Source organism: Euphorbia lathyris, chromosome 1, assembly GCF_963576675.1.
Source record: "Euphorbia lathyris chromosome 1, ddEupLath1.1, whole genome shotgun sequence".
In the NCBI taxonomy this organism is placed as follows: Eukaryota; Viridiplantae; Streptophyta; class Magnoliopsida; order Malpighiales; family Euphorbiaceae; genus Euphorbia; species Euphorbia lathyris.
This window is the reverse complement of record NC_088910.1, coordinates 139443355-139465367: the sequence shown is the minus strand read 5'-3', so window position 1 is coordinate 139465367 and position 22013 is coordinate 139443355. Positions and strand designations below refer to the sequence as shown.

The 22013-nt window shown below is 36.0% G+C and overlaps 1 pseudogene; it reads right to left on the bottom strand.

Annotated features, from left to right (window-relative positions):
* Positions 1-17923: 17923 nt before the first annotated feature.
* LOC136219656 (uncharacterized) lies at positions 17924-18754 on the bottom strand (annotated as a pseudogene).
* Positions 18755-22013: the final 3259 nt, after the last annotated feature.

The following is a 22013-nucleotide window of genomic DNA, read 5'->3' as shown; positions in this document are numbered from 1 at the left end:
GTACATAATAGAGAACAAAATATTTGTGTATTATAATATCTGAAATTGATCTAACTTGCTAATGTTAACGGTAAAATTGAACAATTTTAAAATAAGATTTATGGCAGAAGAAACAGATAAGTCATATTCTGTCAACTATCTCATTGTTTATACAAGAAACTAGAAAAAGCCTAGGAAAAGCCTATCGATATGAAAGTCTTTAAATAAGAAAGTTGTGTAACCTAAGGACTGAAACAGAAATAGTTTGATTGGGTCCTACCATTGGGCTGCTCGAATTTAGATTTGGATTCCTGTTACACACAAAAAGGAGTCGTTTTTGTTACCGGAAATTAAAAAACAAAAAGTGAAACTCATCTAATCCATGTTCTTCTTTAACCTTGCGACTTGACTGCGGAAAAGCTTCAACTTTCTCTTCTCTGGTAACAATGGAGTCTAGGGGCAAACTCCCAAAATGAAAAAGTATATACACAGGGTTTTATGCATTTCTAGATCTCAGTGGGGACAGTGCCCCTTTGCCCCCAACTGTAGGTCCAACTGTAGATCCGTCCATGGTTGTAAATAACCAATCCATTCTATAGACACTCTATAAAGTTGGATTGGATTGGTTTTGGTTTGGATTGGTTATGATAACTTGTGGAAAAATCCTTGATCGGAGCACTTCCCTGTGAGGCGCCGTTGGGATAGGCCGGGGACACTCCGATGCCAAAGTCAGTAATATTTCAGAGAATAAACTGTAAGCACAAAAGTAGAGAATCAGTAAGTGTACCTCAATAGCTTGGGATGCAAGCTATTTATAGTCATGTAGTTGTAACCCTCGGTAACTAGAAAGTCTCCATTAATGCTCCATTAATTTACTGATCTTATTCAAGTATGACCGTTAGCACATTAATGAGTTATTAGTTGCCTTTATTGGGAATCGGCTCTGCCGTTGAGTTGGCGTATCGAGGTATGATGGCGGGTCTCCCAAGGCGTTTGACTCTTTGTGGCGTGTTGGAGAATCTATAGATCTGCCACCTATGAGTCTTTCTTTATACGCCATCTGGAGATTCGCCAGTGGATCCTTATCCATAAGAGTATTGATGGCGGATCCTTCATTCTTTGTCTAATTATCCTTTTTCCCCATGTATGATATTTGGATGTTATGGAGATATAGATGAACAGTCATGTCATTACTCATCTTTAATTGCTATCAATTCTCCATTAATCTCAACATTTATCCTTGAAACCCTCAGAGTTGAGGTATTCGAACAGTCAAGTCTTTATTCCGCTTTAATGACTATTAATTTCCATTTAATTGTATTTATTCCCATTCATGGATGGTAATAAAGGCGCCTTTTGGTATTCTTAGATCTATCAAGGCGTATGTACGCTCTCCTTGAGAGCTATGGCGGGTCTCCACTACTCGCTCTCATCGGACGTATCTCGTTATGGCGTATCTCGCCATGGTCCACGTGGTGTGGCATAATGCTAGAAACTCCTTCCTCTTCCTCATTATTTGCATATTCGTCCATGCATTAACCCTGTATTAATTATCATTAATTCCACATTAATCATGCATAAATATCTCTTTTAGAAGGAATAATGGTTTGCCATTATTTATATTAATTTTCCCTTATTCCTTATTCAAGAATAATTTGGGTTGTTATCAGAAGCCCCCCCTAAAGGTATAAAAAGCTCTTTAGGGCTGTTTAAATGGTGTTTCATTTTTCTATCTTGGAGGAAAGTGGACCCGCCCTAGATGGGGGATCACTTTTTCCTATCTTTGAGGAACGTGGACCCACCCTAGATGGGGGATCACATATGGATATGATACGCTTTTAGGGGATTATGCTTCTTCGTGGATAGGTGGCCAACCGTATCCATTGTTAGCCTCTAGGGGCTTCTTGAGAGTTATATTTCTTTTAGAAAGGGAATAACCCGCCCTTTATAGGACCATTTGTTCCTACCGCATAGGATTATGATTCGCCTTAGGGACTTCTTTTCTTCAGTTTTGCCATATTGAGGAGAATGACCCGCTCTTAGGGATCATTAAGAATGATCAGCCATTTAGGGACTTTTGTGCATTTTGTGAGGGGTATGGACACTCTAGGCATTTGCCTTTTTAGCCTTTACTCATTTTCCAAAGTGTTTTTACTTTGCATTTGTGAAGACGAGACTTCGTTGCTTTTGATGAAGATGAGGCTTCATTGCTTTTCATGAAGACGAGGCTTCATTGCTTTGATGAAGACGAGGCTTCATTGCTTGGATGAAGATGAGACTTCATTGCTTAGATGAAGACGAGGCTTCATTACTTGGATGAAGACGAGGCTTCATTGCTTGGATGAAGACGAGGCTTCATTGCTTGGATGAAGACGAGGCTTCATTGCTTGGATGAAGACGAGGCTTCATTGTTTTGATGAAGACGAGGCTTCATTATTTGGATGAAGACGAGGCTTTATTATCTTGGATAAAGACGAGGCTTCATTATCTTGGATGAAGACGAGGCTTCATTATTTAGAGATGAAGACGAGGCTTCATTATTTTGATGAAGACGAGGCTTCATTGTTGGATGAAGACGAGGCTTCATTATTTAGAGATGAAGACGAGGCTTCATTATTTGGATGAACCCTTTTCTTTCCAGAACTATTTTTACTAATGCATTATATCTTTTAGCAAGTAACTTTTTAGAATCTTGTTTAGGATTTCTCCGATTGTTTAGGGTAGGTGGCCAGCCGTACCCCACTGTGTGAACCTTTGTGAAGGTTAGAAGCTTTTATTCCTCGTGAGGAAGTTAAGCTGCCTTAGGCGATCGATTTGCTTCCTATCTTTGAGGTGAATCGATCCGCCGCCAGGTCTTGAGACTCTTCATTGGGAAGAGTATTTGAGAGTGTAAAGTTCTCACGTCTGAGAAATGTTTTAACTCTGTCTCTGACGACGATCAATCGTTTCCTATCTTTGAGGTAGATCGATCCGCCGCTGAGATTATTGTTCTCCTATCTTTGAGGAGAAAGTTTAGGGTGTAATTTTCTCATGTTTGAGATAATTTTAACCCGCTTTTGATGGTGACTAATATTTTTACTGTCTTTGAGGAGAGAGTTGAGCTCATTTGAAAGCTCTTGAGGGTCTGTGTTTCTTATCTTTGTGGAAAGGGGATCCGCCCGTGATGGGGATCAATTGTCCTATCTTTGAGGTAATTGATCCGTCTGTGGAACTTTTCATTCGCCAACCACTGGGCGTATATCAGGAATAAAAGCTAGGCAAATGAATATAAGAAGTATGGCGAGAAAGAATAAATTATAAAATATAGGATACTATAACAGTTTAATGCACATATAAGAATACGTAAAAATACTGATTTTTAGGCCTATGGTTCCGTCTTTTCTGAGCAACTAGAACCGCATCCTCAATGATGTTTAACTTATGAGTAATCACATCTGGGCTTACTTCTGTGGGGATCTCCTTCTCCTATGCAAATAGGCTTTCTGACTCAATGAGAACTTTCGTAACATCCTCCTTGATCTCAGGTTTTAATCCTTTGGTGATCCGCACCCGCTTTCCATCAGCAATAAGGAGCGTTTCTGTGTCGCCCAAAGCTGTAGTGACAAGTTCATCTTCCTCACCTTCGTCATCTTTGAATTGTGGGCGGATCGATAGCGACGCCGAGTAGGTCTCTTGAACCGCCTTTTTGGTTCCCGCTAATCATTATTCCTCCTTTGCTGGTGGGAATGTACATTGCCATACGACGGATGGAAATTAGGGCTGCAACCTCTGAGATGAACGGCCGCCCAAGAATGATGTTATAAGCTGATTGTCCATTCATAATAGAGAACTCCAGATCACCAATCCACGCTTGATCATTATCCGCCAGCTTGCATTCCAAAGTTATATGGCCCTTGGTCTGGATAGTGTGACCTGCCACTCCTATGATGTCAACAATGGTTGTTTCTATTTGGATCGGATCAACCTTTAGTTTGGCGGATGCACCTATGGTGATGACATTGCAAGAACTGCCCGTGTCTACCATTACTCGCTTCATTTCATCTCCCATCCTTCAATTGTCAACGCATCTGTATGTGGAGAGATTACTGGACCTGTTTCTGCAAAAGGGGCAATTGAGGGATGTTTTATCCAGAACGGATATTTTTGCTTTTTCCACTGGTGGCTGATACACTGGTCCATCTGTTATGACATTAATGACACTTTTGAATTTCTTTTTGGGATCTGTCTTCTGCTTTTCGTCTTGTTATTTGTTATTCTGGACAAAGCTATCTAGTTTTCCAGCTCCCAGCAAGCTTCAGTATGGTGGCCAACCTGTAGTACGATTTGGCGTTTCTTCCAACGGTTACATGCTCCCCTCCTTTGGGTTCGGGATATGTAATGTCCCGCTTATATTGATTGTTTTCTTTTATATTGTGGCAAGTTGGAAGCTTTAATCATTTTTTCCGCCTCGTACCCCATGATTCGCGCTGTGAATGGCGAATTCCTGTTAACTAGATGGCGTATCTTTCTGCATTGTTCTCTTGTCTATCCAGAGTGGCATGCACTCGCCTTTCAATCTCATCATTCGTGTGTTCAATGTTGAATCATGATGGTGAAGCCGGCTCTTGATCTTGATCTCGATCATGTTGAGGTTATGCTTTGAGCTATGGTTTAACGCGGATGGATGTTGTCACAACCGTGGGAGCCATTTTATCTAGCTTCGAATATCTTGTCTCCGCATCCTTCAACATTTTGCTAACATAATAGATGGAGAACTGCTGACCTTCTTCTTCTTGAATAACCACGGTGCACATAGCTTTATCTATGACAGATTGATACAAATGCAGGTCTCCCCTTTAGATTGGTCTGCTTATCAAGGGTGGTTCTACTAGGAATTGTTTTGTACCTTGATATGCTTGTTGACAATCTTTCTAGTACGATGATCCGCCCGTTCAACCTCTGGATCTTTCTCACCCATAGTGGGGCTTTCATTTAGGCGCTCTTTTCACCTTTTTCCTCGCATGGCTTTTATTTAGGCGCTCTTTTCACATTTTTCCTCGCAGGGCTTTTTACTTTATCTGGATTTTCTCTAACTCCTTTTTTGCTAATGACATAGTCAAGGAATTTTTCTGAAGTGACTCTGAATATACACTTCTCTGGATTGAGCTTTATTTTTCATGCTAGTGTTTGGCACTGGTTGTATTATTAGTAATTCCCTTGTACCTGTGGGTTAGCACTGAAAGAACTCCAAAAGTGGGGCATACCCTGTCCATTATTAAAAGATTGTGGTAAGGCATAAAAGCTATATTCACTTACCTTGGGGATCAGTGGCTTGATCCACGGAACATACTTCATAGCAAAAGACTGTTTGCATTGGCCTTGTTGGCAAATATCATGTATAATGCAATGTCTCTTTATGGAATTTTTAGTTCATCTTGGAATCAACTTAATAATTCCTTCACGTTGGTCCCTGACTCTAGAATGAACTTAGTCAAAGGATAAAACCGAGTAAATATTACATGTCAAACAAATTCATAATAGAATTTTAATCGTGCTTGTTTTAATAATAATATCACGTATAACGGTCATAACCATAAAGATTGCTACTGCACATGAATATCATAATGAATTCTTAATAAATAACCATAATGAGAATGATTTAAGAATAATGTCCTTTTGTATTTCAATGCGCATTAATATCCAAGATAGCATATTTATTTTAAACGTCATAAAAGTTATGACATTCTATATTGGGTAAGATATCTTACATAGTTGCTATTTACTTGCAATTAATATTGTGCTTCCATACATTAATAGCATTCAGAGATCATTAAAGCCTCATTTGAATGAGGTGTAATTAAAGAAAGGTAAGTGATGATTTAATAATATAGTTATATATAAAATTACTCTTATATCATTTCATTTGTACGAATAAAATAAAAGAGAAAGGGTAATTTTGAAAGAAAAATACATGTACCATGATTCTCCTCCAATTTGGAGTGTAAGGAAAATTACTCAAAATCCACTCTCACCTACCTTCACATACAATCCTCCAATCTTTAAGGAATTCTCATGTATATCCTAAGAATTTTGCATAAATTAATGTTCTGATCCGAAACCGACACTTGCACTATTTTGTAGTTAGCTTAGGACATGAAAGTTTTGTTTATCCCATTTGGTAATTCGTCGGCCCATAATGGCCTTAATAGTTAGGGACAATTACAGGATAATTACAAATAGACTCAATATTTTCAAGTCTCTTGTGTTGGTAACAGAAATTCTAACAATGTCAAATAAACAGTTTTTATATGAATAGACACATCCTTGTAAAAAAGGGAATGAAATAACTGTTTGACAAAACAATATTCAAAAATATGAATTTCTGATATTAAAAGTACTATATAGGAGAAAAGCCATATATAGATGGTGGTGAATAGATGATGGTGAATTGTACCCTAAAAACCAAATATGATTTTCTTTGTAATTTATTCTAATAATTATATGCATGTTCATCCAAAAGACCGACCAGATCTAAATCATTTGTAATTACATGAGCCCTTTTATGATATTTTAATATCAAGTGACAAAATCACATTGAATGGATGATTTTTTTTTTTTGTAAATCCTAAGATTACGGGTCTTATACATGCGTTTGTACTAATTCAATAATAATATCATATTATACTTGTCATGCATAAAAATATGAGGGCATAGTAAGCATGCAAGATTTAATGAAAGATTTGTGTCTATGACTTCATCTTTCACAGTTTATTAGATTTATCATAATAACATGTAATGATATTCATAGCACTTTATAAGAGTGAGGGATCTCAATTTTCTTTAATTAAAAATGGAATAAGAAAGAGGAGGAAACTTATCTTTTTCATCATAAAATTCCAGATTTAATGTAGAAAACTCTTTCCCACCAATATATGGAGAACTGTATCTTTGGATAGATTTGTTGTACTGATTGAGCCAAAGTTTGAGATTGTGATTTCTATTCTGTTGACTCCATTGTTTTGTTCTTTGTGAAACTCTATACAATCAAGATTTTGTGATCTTCTGTTTGTTAGAGATCCACCTTCACCGCACCAATTGATAACTTGTGGAAAAATCCTTGATCGGAGCACTTCCCTGTGAGGCGCCGTTGGGATCGGCCGGGGACACTCCGATGCCAAAGTCAGTAATATTTCAGAGAATAAACTGTAAGCACAAAAGTAGAGAATCAGTAAGTGTACCTTAATAGCTTGGGATGCAAGCTATTTATAGTCATGTAGTTGTAACCCTCGGTAACTAGAAAGTCTCCATTAATGCTCCATTAATGGCGGTTACTGATCTTATTCAAGTATGACCGTTAGCATATTAATGAGTTATTAGTTGCCTTTATTGGGAATCGGCTCTGCCGTTGAGTTGGCATATCGAGGTATGATGGCGGGTCTCCCAAGGCGTTTGACTCTTTGTGGCGTGTTGGAGAATCTATAGATCTGCCACCTATGAGTCTTGCTTTATACGCCATCTGGAGATTCGCCAGTGGATCCTTAGCCATAAGAGTATTGATGGCGGATCCTTCATTCTTTGTCTAATTATCCTTTTTCTCCATGTATGATATTTGGATGTTATGGATATGTAGATGAACAGTCATGTCATTACTCATCTTTAATTGCTATCAATTCTCCATTAATCTCAGCATTTATCCTTGAAACCCTCAGAGTTGAGGTATTCGAACAGTCAAGTCTTTATTCCGCTTTAATGACTATTAATTGCCATTTAATTGTATTTATTCCCATTCATGGATGGTAATAAAGGCGCCTTTTGGTATTCTTAGATCTGTCAAGGCGTATGTACGCTCTCCTTGAGAGCTATGGCGGGTCTCCACTACTCGCTCTCATCGGGCGTATCTCGTTATGGCGTATCTCGCCATGGTCCACGTGGTGTGGCATAATGCTAGAAACTCCTTCCTCTTCCTCATTATTTGCATATTCGCCCATGCATTAACCCTGTATTAATTATCATTAATTGCACATTAATCATGCATAAATATCTATTTTAGAAGGAATAATGGTTTGCCATTATTTATATTAATTTTCCCTTATTCCTTATTCAAGAATAATTTGGGTTGTTATCAGGTTATTAACCACCAAATGTAATGATCAATTTCATCCAAACTTAATTTTTAGCAAGATTAAACGTGAAAACAGAAAAAAGAGAAAATGAATAGAGAACATGAAAACGGAATAAAAATGGAGAACGAAAAAAATTAAAAAAAAAATGAATTAGGTGGAAAACTAACAAGCGGAAAAAAGGGGAAACATGAAAACGGAAAAAGTACGGTGTCTAAACTGTAGTATAATATAATTGCTACTTGTACAAAGTTTTTTTGAACGAGCTACTCGTACATGTTTTTTTGAACAAACTACTTCTACATGTTTGATATAATTACACTAGTATTTTCTTTTCTATAATGACCCCAATAAAAAAAAATGAGGTTGATTTCAGTTTAATTATATCTTCTTCTTTTTCAAAGCCAAGGGTAGTAATGATGTGCTAACTGAGGTACTAGGGAATCCAGAACACAGTGGCAGGGTTAGAGGAGTGGGTGCTGTGAAGCCGGTAGTATTCTTCAAGCTACCGGGTCAGAAGAGGGGAAGAAAGAAGCGAGCTGAGGAGTTGCAAGCATTGCTTGAAACAGAAAGGGCAAAGTGGGAGGAAGAGTCAACAAGGAAATATGATGAAGAATTGAAGAAGATACATGAGATGTATCAAGATGAGTTAAAGAAGTCTAAAGCGAAAATGGTCCAAAAACTAGATCGAATGGAGAAACTTATGTCCAAGGGGGTTACGACCGAGATGATGTCAATAGAGAGGAGATATTAGGGAAATATGAAGCTGTGGCAAAGAAGAAGTTGGTATTAGAGGTCTCTAATACCATAGAAGAGGAAGTTGTTGGTGAAGGCGCAGATATGAGATTCCAACGATCTCAGAGGTAAATGGTTATTATGATTGTCATCTTGTTGAATTTATCACTTATATTTGAAATTGTTGAATCAGGACAATGTACTAGACATTGAGGTTGCACTGTCAGTGTTTTCATTAGGAAGGACGTAATCTATGACTTATTTGTCTTTCTTATGTCAAATGATCTGCTTCTCAGGCAAAACATTGTTTCTGGCACTCTAATTATGGATTTTAGGTATGTCTCATCCATTTTCTTCATTGTGTCCAAAGAAGGATGTTTAATCATTTGTTAGATAAGTCCATAGCTGTTGATTTTCCTGTTGTAACTATAATTAAATCTCTGCCATATAGACCTGAGTCAATTGCATCTTTTACAACATGTGGTGAGCAACATTGAATTAGGATATGTCATAGAGTTCCGAGTTGTATCTCGTTTTTAAGTTGTATTATACTCGAGATTATGTATGTTGAACTACGCTTCGAACGATCAATCAACCACACAGAGAAACAAAGTACACAAAGATCACAGATTGGATCTTGAAACAACAATCAAAAGAATACACACAGAATTTACCCTGGTTCGGCTTAACTGCCTACATCCAGCAACTTCACTAATCAATGGAGATTACAACAAGATTGAAACAGTTTCTCCTTTTCCAGAAACTCTCGTGTTTTCCCAATCCCCAATTCAGATTATCACAGTGTACACTTATGACTTAGTCTAAGAATCTCTCGTATGAAACTACTTCCCAACCCAGACCTTTTATAGCCTTTACAAAGTTGTGAAAATACCCAAAATATCCTTACTCAAAAATGTACAAACTCAGCAAGACCTACTGACCAGTGGTAACACAGCAAGACCATGTTGACCTGTATTATCACCTCAGTACCATGCTGACCACAGCCATGCTGACTTGATAACTCAGCATTCCGACTTCTTGATTTTACTCTTGCTGACGGGTTGACTTACAATTACGCTGACTTGTTGACTCAGCATCATCATCAGCAAGTGATAGAAAACAACGACTTACAATCTCCACCTTGTCTTTCTATTCACTCCATCAACTAGTGAAGAAAATATACTCAAGGACCACTGACCATCCTAACCAGTTTCAAGCAATGTTCAAATTTATTACTTGAAACAGATTTGGTCAGCATGTCGGCTGGGTTATCCTCAGTTCCCACTTTCACCACCTGAACAGTACCAGTGCTAATCACATCCCTGACGAAATGCATTCTCACATCTATGTGTTTGGATTGCTCGTGAAAAACTTGATGTTTTGACGGATGTATAGCTCCTTGGCTATCACAGTAAATCTTCAAACCATCAATCTGTGTCACTCCAAGTTCCGTTAAGACTCCTCTCAGCCACATAGCTTCTTTTACTGCCTCTGTAACAGCAATAAACTCAGCTTCGGTTGTTGACAAAGTCACAACTGACTGTAGACTTGCCCTCCAACTTATTGCAGTTCCAAACACAGTGAATACGTACCCGGTTTGGGATTTTCTGGTGTCAATACTACCAGCATAATCAGAATCAACAAAACCTGCTACATCATCCACTAGGGCTTCAGCTCCACCATAACTCAAACCTTTACTCAGTGAGCCTTTGACATACCTCAGCACCCACTTCACCGCTGACCAATGAGCTCTTCCTGGATTTGCCATGAACCTGCTGATGAGACTCACAGCATGAGCCAAATCTGGACGTGTACAGACCATCGCATACATTAGACAGCCTACAACACTCGAATATGGCACCCTCTCCATGTCTTCCTTTTCCTCATCAGTTTGAGGACTTTGCTTACTGCTCAGCTTGAAGTGACTTGCAAGTGGAGTGAGAACGGCCTTTGAATTCGTCATACCAAAACGTTCTAACACCTTGCTCAGATAGACTGACTGACTTAGGAATAGCTTCTTTCTTCCTCTGTCTCGAGAAATTTGCATCCCTAAAATTTTCCGTGCTGACCCGAGATCCTTCATCTCAAACCGTGTGTTTAGTTGTGCCTTTAACTGATTTATGGCTGCTTTGTTTTGACAAGCTATAAGCATGTCATCAACATATAACAAGAGATAAATCTTAGAGCCATCACTAAGGTCTCTACTATACACACACCAGTCATAACTAGACCTATGAAAGTCCTGACTTATCATAAACTCATCGAACTTCATGTACCACTGTCTAGGGGACTGTTTCAGACCATATAGAGACTTCTTAAGCAAACATACCCTCTGGTCTTTATCTCCTATTTCAAAACCCTCTGGTTGTTGCATATATATGACCTCATCCAGGTTTCCATGAAGAAAAGCTGTTTTGACATCTAACTGTTCTAATTCTAGATCAAAACGAGCTACAAGAGAGAGAATAATCCTGATAGACCTATGTTTAACAACCGGTGAATAGATTTCATTAAAGTCTATACCTTCCTGCTGAGTAAACCCTTTGGCCACCAACCTAGCTTTAAACCTAGGTTCCTCTACACCAGGTATCCCTTCCTTTCTTTTAAACACCCACCTTGAACCGACCAACTTCTTATCAAAAGGTTTATCTACCAAAATCCAAGTTTCATTTTTATCAAGGGATTTTATCTCATCCTTCATAGCGTTAAGCCATTGTTCCTTGTCAACCGAATTCACAGCTTCCCTATAGGTTACAGGTTCAGACTCTTGTACTTCCTTAGCAACACTAAATGCATAAGCTACAAGGTCCTCAAAACCATATCTAACCGGGGCCCTAGGGACTCTTCTTTCACGGTCTCTAACAAGTCTATAGCTTTGACTGGACTCAGTATCATTACCATCACTGACTTCTTGCTCGGTTTTACGGGTGTTTTCACTATTTTCTTCAAGCTCCACCTCATTCTTAACACTCTTAAGGTTTTGAATGGACTTAGGACTACTCGGTTCTAACTGAGTTTTTTCTTGGTTTTTCCGATAAGGAAAATCCATCTCATTGAACACAACATTTCTGCTGACTATGGATTTCTTATAACCAGATTCTAGGCACCACAACTTATAGCCCTTGACTCCTATAGGGTAGCCTATAAAAACACATCTTAGAGCCCGAGGTTCTAATTTTCCCTGTCTAACGTGTGCAAAAGCTGAACAACCAAACACTCTAAGTTTTTCATAATCCTCTGGGTAATCAGACCACATTTGCATAGGTGTTTTAAAACCTATAGCAGATGATGGGCACCTATTGATTAGGTAACACGCAGTTTGCACTGCTTCAGCCCAGAAAGACTTAGGGAGACTGGATTGGATTAACATGCACCTAACTCTTTCTAGGATAGCCCTATTATACCTCTCTGCTAGGCCATTCTACTGTGGAGTTCCAGGAACGGTATGATGTTTAGTTATACCTGACTTCTTGCACAAAGTGATGAAATCTTTGTCAAGAAACTCCAAACCATTGTCGGTTCTCAACCTTTTGATTTTCTTTCCTGTTTGGTTTTCCACTAACACTTTCCAATCCTTGAACGTTTGCAAAGCCTCATTCTTATGAGCTAGAATATAAACCCATACTCTTCTAGAGTAATCATCAATAAGAGTCATAAAATAGGTCCTCCCACCATGAGACTTAGTTCTTGTTGGCCCCCATAGGTCAGAGTGAATGTACTCAAGAATGTCCTGGGTTCTATGTATTGCTGACTTAGGAAACTTGACTTTACTAGACTTCCCTAAGACACAGTTCTCACAGAAATCTATCTTTCCTATGTGATCTTTACCAAGACAACCCTGCTTCCTAAGTTCATGTAAACCAACTTCACTCACGTGACCTAGTCTAAGGTGCCAAAGATTGGTTCTATCAGTTTTAGACTCGGTGAGATTTGCGGTAGAGACTAACACAGTACTACCTAGGAGTGTGTATAGGCCATTACTCATGGTACCTTTCATAACAACTAAAGGTCCTCTAGATATCCTTATGATACCCCCTTCGGCTCTATAATTGTATCCTTGTTTATCAAGCGTACCCAAAGAAATCAAATTTCTTTTCAGTTCTGGCACATACCTCACACCGGTCATAATCCTTTCTTGACCATCGAACATCTTCAGCCTAATGGAGCCTTGACCCAGTACCTTGCACAACTTGTTGTTGCCTAGAAGAACCCTCCCACCTTCCTCTTGAAAGTCTTCGAACCACGTCCTGTTGGGAGTCATATGGAACGTACATCCGCTGTCCAAGATCCAGTCAGTGTTTGGATCTTTATCAGTGACAGCAAGGACCTCAGCGCTCTCATAACCTTCTTCTACCACAGCGGCTTCGCCTTGATCTTTAGGCTGACCTAGACTCTTGTTCCTCTCATGACAGTTTTTCCTGAAATGTCCTTCCTTATGGCAGTGAAAACACTTGTAGACCTTGCCTTCTTTATTGCTTGAGGATGTAGTTTTGGACTTTTTCCCGTTCTTGTTCTTTGGCTTGTGAGAGTCCTTTTTCTCAGACCTTCCACGAACAAACAATCCTTCTGCAGCTTCAGTGTTGGTGTTGGCCTCAATCTGTTTTGACTTTAGCGCCATCAGAACTTCTTCCAGACTTAGTGTTTTCTCTAGCGTACTTCATGGTTTCAACAAAATGACTGAAAGACTGGGGTAAAGAATTCAAGATCATTATGGCCTAATCTTCATCTTCAATCTTTACCTCTATGTTCTCTAGGTCAATTATGATCTTTGAGAAATCATCAAGATAGTCTTCAATTGGCTTGTCCTCGTTCATCTTGAAGCCGAAAAGCTTTCCCTTAAGATAAACCCGATTGGTGAGTGTCTTCGTCATGTACAACTGTTCAAGCTTGAGCCAAACCCCAGCAGCTGAGGTTTCCTTCGAAACTTCTCTTAGCACTTTATCGCCAAGATACAGGACGATCGTACTGTAAGCCAATTCAAGAAGATCTTCTTTCTCCTCCTTCGTCATTGTCGCCGGAAATTCCTTCTCGCCCTTCAGAGCCTTCACAACCTTCATTTGAACCAAGATTGCCTTCATCCTCTGTCTCCATAGAGCAAAATCTCCCTTACCATTGAAACGCTCGATCTCGATCTTTGTAAAACCCATTGCTCTGTTCTTGATTAGCTCTGATACCAATTGTTGAACTACGCTTCGAACGATCAATCAACCACACAGAGAAACAAAGTACACAAAGATCACAGATTGGATCTTGAAACAACAATCAAAAGAATACACACAGAATTTACCCTGGTTCGGCTTAACTGCCTACATCCAGCAACTTCACTAATCAATGGAGATTACAACAAGATTGAAACAGTTTCTCCTTTTCCAGAAACTCTCGTGTTTTCCCAATCCCCAATTCAGATTATCACAGTGTACACTTATGACTCAGCATCATCATCAGCAAGTGATAGAAAACAACGACTTACAATGTACCTCAAGCTCTTTCTCATTATGGTTTGAGATCATTTTTTTCATCCCAACGTGGGATCTAATGCCTTTTTTAGGTCATTGGGCTGAGGAATGGACTTCGTTTGAGTGGTATCTCTAAGCAGTTAGTCATCCATGCTTTTGAAAAATCTCTCGAGTTGTTCAGACTAAAGATCTAGAGGTTGTAAAGTAGGATCACGCTCACTACACCAAATGTTGGGTGTAGTCCAATCTTCAAGTTGACTTTCACGAATGCTAGTTGATATGCATTGGGTTGGACCCTTAATTAGGTACACTTTGATACCAAAGTTAGAAACCAGTTAGAATAAAAAATGGAATATCACATAATTAAGATAAAGAAAGTAGATAACACTCATTTATAGAATGTCATGAGTGTGAAAGCCATATTGTACCCTAGACTAGGCGGTGGGGCGACTCTCGGTATTCGTGATGTTGTCGCCTTCTCCTGTATCATTGGGTTTTTAAAAGATGAATGGGCCTCACAAAATGATTTGTGCTTCTACTTAGATTTGATCCGGAACATATTGTTTCATATTTTCAGTTCGGTTTGATTGTTAAACACCCAATTTAAACTAGAGATATGGTGCAAAAATGTCTCAAAAGTTGAAAGTCAGGAGCAATTTTACTCCCAACTAATGTTGGCAGCAAAGAACAATTTTACCATTAAAGTGTACATTAGCAAGTTTAGTCAATTTCATATATCGTTATAAAACACATATATGGTTTAAAAAAAACAAATTTCACATTTTTTATGATTTATAATAGAATTGGAGATTAATATTTTTAAATTTGACGGAATATTTGGATTGTTTTGTCCAACTCGTACGTTTAACAGCATATAATTTTTTATTTTTTTCCACGTCTATTCATACGTTTATGATCTGTTACTAATGTGAGATAGAATGGTGCACATGCTAAGTGTAAATGATAAGATTAATGACAGAGAAGACAATTTGATGAATTATTTTTGAAATAACCCAACTTGCCAATGTTAGGAGTAAATTTTCTCTTGACAACCACTAGAGATAAAATTACACAATCGTAGGCACTATAGGTAAAATTGTTCATCCTTATTCCTTTCTGTTTTTTTTTTTACTTATCCCTTTAAACTATAAATTGAAAATTTAATTAACCATTTGAGAGTTAAGAAGTTAATTAATTAGAGAACTAGTTAATTTAACTCATAAAATAAATAAATGGTCGAATTGGCTCTTCAAAGTTGGCATGAAGGGTCGTTTTAGCCCAAATTAATAGATGAGTATCAACTCATGCATGTTCTTTGTTACTTAATTTCAATATCAGTAATTTCAGTTCAATTCAGTTCAGTAGCATTCGGTTCAGTAATATTTAGTTCAGTTCAGTAATTTATCGTTATTTATTATAATTATAATTATAATTATTTACATATAATTTATTATTATTTATTATGATTTATATGTAATTTATAATTTAACATTATTTATATATAGATCATCTATAATTATAATTAATTATTTATATATATATATTTTATATTATATATATAATTTAACATTTGTTATATATAATTCATCATTATTTATTATACTTATAATTATTTATGTATATAATTTATAATTTATTATATATATAGTTTATCATTATTTATTATAATTATTTATTATTAATTTATTATTAATTATATATTTTATATATTATTTATAATTAAGTATTCTTTAAATATAATTCATCATTATTTATTATACTTATAATTATTTATATATAATTTATAATTTATTATATATATAATTTATCATTATTTATTATAATTATAATTATTTATATATAAATTTTATTATTTCAGTTCAATAATTTCAGTTCAGTTCAGTTTAATTCAGTAAAAAAGAATAGGGCCTCGATCTTTAAAATTGGCGTGAATGGTCAAATTAATCCATGATCAAATCATCACTTAAAGTATAATATATTTTTGATACCCAAATTTTATCATGTTTATGTTTTGATATCTGAGTTAAAAGTTGTTGAAACCGCACTAATATAGAAAATCTCTCAAAATAGGAGTATGAGCCACAAACAATTTATTCTAATAGAAACTTCTTGAAACAGAGAGACAAACCTCATGAATACTGTAAACTTTTTTCTTTTATTTCTTATAAATAATTTTTTACTATCACATATAACAAAAATAAATTTTGGATATATTTTATTTACAAAGAGAAAATACTCAATTTTAAATAAGAATTAATTGAATTTACAATTTTATTCTTTTGATTTTTTTCTAATGAAATAATTTTATTAAGTGATAGAATGCGAGAGAAGTAAATAAAAGTCAAAACCGCACTAATAAAAGAAATTTCTAAAAATCTCTTGAAATAGAATTATGAGCCACGAACAATTAATTCTGATAGAAACTCCTCGAAACAGAGACAAAAAAAAAACTTAACTAGTGTGTCGATATTCTACACTAGCGCATAAAGTAATCTGTCCATTGAGTACGACAGGGGACAAGATAACAAATGCCTAGAAGTCTAAAATATGAACATATTTTCTATGATATCGACCCATCATTTCTTAATTTATTATATTCTTAATTCTATTTTTTAATGGATAAAAATTTATTCGGTCTCTCAAAAATTTATTTATTTATTTGACTTGGACTTGATAATTGCGTCAAAGCGTTCTGCGGCTGCGTATTATATAATAGTTTTTAAGTATAAAGATAATTTTAGATATCAAAATATAAACATGATAAAGTTCGGATATTAAAAATATATTATATTTTTAGAGTTGATTTAAATTGACCCTACATACCAACTTGAAGGACCAATTTAACCCTTTATTTTAAAATAAGTATAAGAGTATGACTTTCCTTTTCTTTTTCTGTTTGAAAATTGTACCATTTTGTAGATTTTAAAATGAGAACCCATAAACCTATTGAATCGTAATAACAAGATTTTGCCATTTTCATGTGAGAAATAAAATCTCATAAACGCCTTGGTTAAACATTATATCCACTATATAGTGCGGTTAACCATAGATGAAACTATAGTAGCTAATCTACCAATTTTAAATTGTGAAGAAACCGATGGATTAGCTTCCGGTTTTATATCTAAACTATTATTTATTATTATTTTTTTTAAGTGAATCCGACAACTAGTCTACCAGTTTCATGTAACACTATTTTAAAAAAATTATGTAAATGGTGGAACGTTTATAAAAGGGATAAGGTACCAAAATAGGCTTAAGGTTTTTGGGGAAGTATCAATTTACGCTCAACGTTCAAAATAGCCCCAATATAGGCTTAACGTTTACACCATAATATCAATTTAGGCTTAACGTTTACAATATAACATCAATTTAGGCATCACGTACAAAATAGCACCAATATAGGCTTAACGTTTACAAACTAATACGTATTTAAGCTTAATGTTTTACAAAATATATACAATTTAAGCTAAACGTCATAATTGACATGTATCAATATTATTTTAACTAGTGTTCAAAATAGGGTAAATTCCAAAAACAACCCCTATGGTTTAGTGTTGTTCAAAAAAAAACCCTTGTGGTTTGTTTTTACCAAAAAAAAAGATTGTGTTATACGCCGTTACACGAATTAAGAAAAATGACTTAACACCGTTAAAGTTGATGACGTGGCAAAGGGTAAAATTATCCGAATTAAAATAAAAAATGAAAAATAACAAAATTAAAAAAGAAAATTAAAATAAAAAAAAAATAAAAAAAAATCTCAAAGTGGGGCTTCTTCTTCTTCGGCCTCTTTCTTCTTCGCCTGAATCTACTCCAATATTTCCTTTCCCAATCCATGGTTTCACTCTTTAGAAGTTTACAAATCCAAAAATAATAATAAAAGAACAATTAAAAAAAGTTAAATTGAAAAGCAAAACCAACACTGATGATGAGATTAGAAAGTCCATTTCCAGATCTTGATTTTCATATGAACCTTACATTTGGAACCACTATTCACTGCCACCGTCGGTGACTTACCTTTCGGTACACTTCCTTTAATTTGGTCCCAAGTAACTCTGATTCCCACTTTCTTCGTCTTCAATCCGCCCATTTTCACTTTCACTTTAGTGTCCAGCTGAATCTTCAATGTAACCGCCGCACCACTCTTCTTCTTCGGATCCGATCTCAATGAATTAACAGACTCCGCATCGTAGAAGAAAGTGAGATGAGAGTTAGGATTTTTGGAAATTACAGTGAAATTAACAAGAGTAGATAGATGCGAACCGACCAAAAGCAGCAGCAGCAAATGCTACGACCACTGCGGGAATGACGACGGCGGTTATGCGGCTGAGGTCGGTAAGGAGCTCCAGCAGTGGGGTTATAAAGATGAGATTTGGCGGGCGGTGGTGGAGGATTAGCACTGTTGGCGATGGCGGCAGGTTTGGAAGAAGACGAAGGAGAGAGAAGGAACCGAGAGAAAAAAAATAAAAAAAAATTGGGTTTTCCCATAATACTCTTTGCCACGTCATCAACTTTAACGGTGTTAAGTCATTTTTCTTAATTCGTGTAATGGCGTATAACACGGTCATTTTTTTTGGTAAAAACAAACCACAGGGGTTTTTTTGAACAACACTAAACCACATGCGTTGTTTTTGGAATTTACCCTTCAAAATATTGTGGATATTCAATTACATTTAGTTTGCATATATTACATGAGCCATGGAATTTAAGAGTCATGGAATGGTTGATGAAAAATAAATATAAAGTTTTAATGGGCAAGAAAACTAATTAATTGTATTATAATAAATAAGAAAATAGAACTAAATAAAAAGATAACATATAAAGTTAATAGGAAAAAAATATAATATGGTTAATTTAATTGTGACGTTTAGCTTAAATTGGATATATTTTGTAAACGTTAAGCTTAAATTCGTATTATTTTGTAAACGTTAAACCTATATTGGTGCTATTTTGTACGTGAGACCTAAATTGATGTTATATTGTAAACGTTAAGCCTAAATTGATATTATGTTGTAAACGTTAAGCCTATATTGGTGTTATTTTGAACGTTGAGCCTAAATTGATACTTCCCGAAAAACCTTAAACCTATTTTGGTACCTTATCCCTTTATAAAATTATACTGGCTGCCTGTTTTACCAAACAGCACATAATTTTTAAACAGCACCCTTGCTGATTTTACTTGTCATAGAAACTCCATTCTAGGGCAAAATCCCCAATAATCTCAGTTTTTGACTGTTTGTTTACTGCGGGAACTAGTGGATCTTCCATGGTGGAAAGTGAGGGAAGTGGAGTTGGAAACTGCGATTCAGAAAATGGAAATAAAAGAATCAAATTCGGCGAAGAAGAAGAAGACCGCCATAGTGCCTTGCCGGATTTTCTTATTCACCGCATCCTCTCCTTCTTGCTAACAACCGATTTAGTTAAGACTTTAGTTCTATCCAAATGGTGGAAGTATCAATGGACTCATGTTCCTGTTCTCAAATTCTTTCCTAATGATGGTATGTCTCACGAAATGTTTTCCAATTTCATTGACAAAACCCTAATTCTTCATGATTGCTCCAATATGGACAAATTCTTCATCAAATTGAAACCTTTCACTGAGTATCAATTTCCTAAGTTGGATTCCTGGATTCGTTTTGCTGTGAGAAATGATGTAAAGGAGCTCATTGTCAATTTCAATACCGACTTCGTCTACTACTCCTTGCCGCAATTTCTTTTCAACCATTCTTCATTGGTTGCATTGAAGTTATCTACATGTCATTTAATGTCGGTTGGAAAAGTAAATTGGGAGTCTCTCAAAACTTTGTGGTTATGTGATTGTGAAGTGGACAATAAAGCATTTGAGAATGTTTTATGTGGTAGTCCTCTCCTTGAACACTTACAATTATGGAACTGTTATTTGTTTTCAGAGCTTGTTATTGCCTCTAAAAGTTTGAAAACTATAATTTTGAATGGAGTTGGCCGCGAATGTAATGTTATTGAAATTTCATGTCCTAATGTTAAGAGATTGAGAATATCAGGTCTAGTGTGGTTTAAATCTCTTAAGTTAATGAATTTGCCTTCTTCACTCTATGCTACTTTTGATTTCTACTTCGACGATGTGGAGCTTGAAGACGAAATGAGTCACAATGACTTCATAAATTTGGTACAAACTCTTGGGCAGATTGAGCATGTTGAGAAGCTAGAAATTGGGCGTTGGTTGATTCAGGTAAGTTTCATATTAGGAATTCAGTCTCATTGAAAGTTTTTTAAGTTTAATTTGGTTTAAGAGGTGAATAGTAGCATTTGAAATTTGAATGATTATATAATCGTTACTGATTATTCATTGTGTTGTTTTTTTTAAGATTCTATCAACCTAAAGAATTGCAGATTACAGTAGGAAGAAGCAAGCTCTCGAGTTTGAGAGAGAAGAAGAGGGAGAAACGTTTGGGTTTCTTCTCGTAAACAGAAAAGAAAGTAAATGCACAAGTACAGGAGAATGGAAGGACTTTAAGTCTTCCGAATGCACAAAGGTCAAATATCCAGGGGCACATGCGTCTTTTCGCATAGAGCAAGGGCAGTTTCGTCATTCCCAAGTCTGTGGTATATTCTAGAAGAGCTTCACCAACACAGTATGCTCCCTGGCACACATGATTACTCCACGACATGAAGTGATTTCAAACTCCCTTTCCTTTTTGTAGTTTTCTTCCGTTTCTTTTGTTAGCAACTTGTCTGACATCTCATTATCATCTTTATGCCTATTGTGATGGCCAAAAGAATCAGACCTTTCAGTTGTACATCTATATATTAGTTTGTTGAATTTGCCCATGTTACTCATTTTACTTAAAACAACAGTTACTCGTCAATTTACAAAACAATAATTATCTAATAGCTGAATCAAAAAGGCCCTTATATATGTTTATGCATCCTATCTACTAGACCATTTTGCGGTGGTGTTTGAACACAATCTTTGATGAAGAGTTCCTTTTAAACACAGGCTGAAATAAGGTTGAATTCTAGATCATTATCTTCCCTTGTTACTTTGAGCTTTTTCTGAAACTGAGTTGAGGTGAAACTGAGTAGATGTTGACCTTCATATGTATGCCCATTGTCAGGATTATTAGAGTAATTAAGGAGAGTATTTTAGGTATTATTTAGGTGGTTAATTATCTTGTTAATTAGTGTTGCATTGCTTAAATAGTTGTTAATTCTATGTTCTACCTTATTTTCTGTTCTTCTGCTTCCTTAAACCCTATTTCTTCTCTAATCTCTACTGTCAGAAAATCTAATCATGTGCACCATTTCATAGATAAATATCCTAGTCTTGAGTACCAAATATTATCTTTATGGGATAAGGATAACGTTATTTAGCTCTAACGTATGAAATGGTTTAAATTTAACCCTAAAATTTCCACCTAAGATCAATTTTAGCCCTTATGTTACCAAATATTTGAAAATGATGGTTTCACTTTTATTTAACTGTCCCATCAGATCTTACAAACTCAGTTTCGTACATTTTTTATGGGTTATAACTATATCAGTAACATTTTTTATGGGTTATAACTATATCAGTAACATTGTAAATATTTTAGATACATTGACAATTTTTTGTGATATTAACTTATATGTGGTAGACTTAGTTGTTTAACATAATAGGTTTTTTGTAACGGTGTTAGTAAGATCGTCTCCTAGATACTCCTAGTCCACTTTCAATTGACTCTGAGTCACTTTGACATATTATCTCCAACAATACTCCTCATATTCACTC